Genomic DNA, 3,176 nt, shown 5'->3' on the forward strand with positions numbered 1-3,176 from the left:
TTGCTGTTGATTGACAGGTTGCTTGCCTTTAAGGTACAATTTGTCCTTTCCCAGATTTCACGACTGATCAGTTATGGTTGTAGTTTCCAAGGTTCCTAATTTTGCTCAAAAGATGATTGTGCATGGCTGAAACTTGCCTGTGTGCAAGTGCCTTTGCCACTTCAGGTTTAACCTGATGCTTCTTTTTCAGATGTCTTGTAATTTTTCTTGTCATAGATCCGCTGATGTCGAATGTTTGACGAAGTTTTCACTTGAATGTCCATTGGCGTTGGGGTTTTTGAAGGTGGTCTTCCTTGGATTACTTCCCTTTCTGAAGAAACAATTTGCAAAAAATAATAGTATTAAAAATTAATAGCCACACTATTTTCATACATTCGTCTACTTTTTAGGAATTGGTTTTGCAATTGTCTTCCTAATTACTATTTCACGCACAGATAATTCCTCTTCGGTGTCGTCGGAAGATGTTTCTGCTTCTGCTGGTTGTTCCTGTTCCTCTTCATCTGACATTTCCAGGGTCAGGGTAACCTGAAATAAACAAAGTGCTCTGAAATAAACAAACATTTTTTCAAAATAGTAAAAGAATACATTTTTACGGCACTACCTTTCTTCAAACACATTTACCAAATGCATTTTTTGCCACCTCCGGTTATGTAAACACTAATCACCAATTCACTCACAGAAACATTAACTTCCTTCATTTATATTCACACTGCCAGAGTTGGTTGTGGTTCCACTGTACTGACTGTTGTGTGAAACCTGTAAATATATTAAAACAGTTCATTGTTTCCACCGTAGTGTTCTAAGGATAACATTTTTCCAATGCACAGAATCATACACACACATGGGGTCATGCCATACCAGCTCACCTTGGCCCTCCCAGTTCATGTCATGGAATTTCTTGAAAAATGTATGTAAAAATGTATCTTAAATTCATTGGACCTCGTAAAATACTATAGCTGGAATCCAAATACTTTTTAAGTCATGAATTTTTGAGATTTGGCCCACTACGCTAAATATGAACAGTTTTGTGATTATTATATGTGTATTCTATATGATTATGTACATTGAATACAAACTGGAGACACCGGAGGCCTGTCCTAGGAAGCAGGATTTGGGCTTAGCGAGGTAACTTCAGCATTAACTCTGGGTTTTCTGTCCTACAACGCTGGTTCACTTCTTACCGGGGTAGATCGCCATGGTAACTGGAGGGGTAGCTCATTGAAATGAACGATGTGCAAACGACTCTACCTTCCCCAACCCCCGTGCTGCTCCTTTGAGCAACAAGTCCAGGACAAGACTAACACAGGTCCCACAGCTCCACACCAACCCCCGCAGCAGACACTGCATCCCACCCCTACCCCTTCATGACATGAACGAAGAGGGGTTCTGAATTCTGAGTGAGTTGGCATGGAATGAACTTCAAATAAAAAATAGAGAATATTTAGGGTGGCACTTACATGTGAAAATCTGAAGGCATTCCTCAATGGTTGGACATTCTTCAAATGAACTTTTCAGCATTCTGGTAATAATATCCTTTAGGTTCATCCATTTTTCTGAGTGAAGTTGCCTGTTTGGACATTGTGAGACAGCCCAAGGGGATCACTGGAGTAGGGTGTTCTGGTTTGATCGGGATCATCAGTCAGGATGTAATGCACCAAGCACCCCGCTACCTAAAATGTATTGGAAGAAATTGAAAAAATGTCATCTAACAGTCACCAAAACTGCTCTTTGCATTGAACTATTTGCATTTACCTAGTCAAACTGTAAAAAATAAGGAACAATAATAATAAAAATAAAAATGAGTTCTTCTGACTATGCAGGACAACTTGATATGGTATATTTTATATTATTACATTTGAGAAATCCAAACTCAGTGGTCATGGTTCGAAATGGCATCATGAATTACGTTTAAATGAACATTTTCAAGCTCAACTCACTTGGATATCAGATTCCTTCTTGTACGTGTATTGTGGGCCTCCAACATCCTCGTAACTGTAGCAAGTGGTCTGTGCAAGATCCTTTATTCTGCTTGCTCCACAGTCTGTGATATACAGTTTGTTGTTGACGTCTGTAGAAAAGCAAAAATACTCCTTATTCATATGCCCATTAAAGGCCATCTACAAAATCACAACTAAACATAATCAAAATGCATAATACCGGTTATTCCATCTTTAAACTTTTACAAAACAAAATGTTTTTTAGGCTTCAGGTTTCAAAATTCAAAAGTGCAAAAAAGTGAAGCTCCCCAAGTCCCAGCAATAACTCCTGGCAGATTTCTTGTCGTCACTGCTTGGTAAGGTTTTGTCTCTCTGGAAGATTCTCGTTTTCAACCAGTTCACTCAGGCTGAATTTACAGAGAGGGGAGACAAAATAGGCAAAGTAAGCATCTTTTTTGAACACAGAAAATAAGCCATCTCCAATTCTTTTTTGGACATATGTTTGGGAACTCGTTTCACTGCCACAGGGCAGTTGTGCAGGAGTCCTGGGAATGTTTCAGCAGCATTGCGTCCATTTGCAATCTTCATTTCAGTGTTGAAAAGGACTTTATCAATTTTCATCATGCCATGGAGTCAAGATTTTCCAATGAAGTCTTCCATCAAGATTCCTTGAAAGGGCAGAAAACCCAATAAGATTATGGCAATGTGAGGGTGAAACAATACAAAATATATCTAGAAATGACTACAGAGTGTCGAATTGAAGAAGAAGGTTGGTTATGTTAGTGATATCACAATTATATGAGTGTAGACTGTCATTTCTGTGGTGGAAATCAGTTTATGATTTCCTGGTGAGAAATATTACCACTCCTAACAGAGCTCTGAGTAATTTATAAATAAGGAGTCCAAAACAGGCTAGCAGTAGCGACAGACAGACCTCATGACACATGGAATATTGTAAGGGTTAGGGTTATAACTATTCAAACTTCTAATTAACCTAAAATAAACCACTAAATAAAAAAATTCCCATCACAATTTCTATAATCCATTTTCTCTCTGTTATTGCTCACATCAGTGACAGACAATTAAAGCTCTGGTCTACGGTTTGAAAGATTTGTCAATTTACTATTGGATCAGGATTGTGGCGAACAGTTTGGGATCATGGACGTACTGCAGTCGGGGTGAAAGAGAAATCTTACCGGCAATCGCTGCATTTACACCGATAATGTTTCATCATTCGTG

General features: G+C 38.6%; 1 long non-coding RNA gene across 1 annotated transcript; it reads right to left on the minus strand.

The window, feature by feature from the left end:
- Window positions 1-238: 238 nt before the first annotated feature.
- Window positions 239-1,710, minus strand: LOC311016230. Its single transcript, XR_014597462.1, has 3 exons — window positions 1,458-1,710; window positions 433-525; window positions 239-310 (listed from the first exon to the last, which is right to left on the minus strand). It is a non-coding gene; the product is annotated as an uncharacterized lncRNA (long non-coding RNA).
- Window positions 1,711-3,176: the final 1,466 nt, after the last annotated feature.

This window comes from Eutrigla gurnardus, assembly GCF_963514095.1.
Source record: "Eutrigla gurnardus genome assembly, chromosome: 7".
Classification (NCBI taxonomy): Eukaryota; Metazoa; Chordata; class Actinopteri; order Perciformes; family Triglidae; genus Eutrigla; species Eutrigla gurnardus.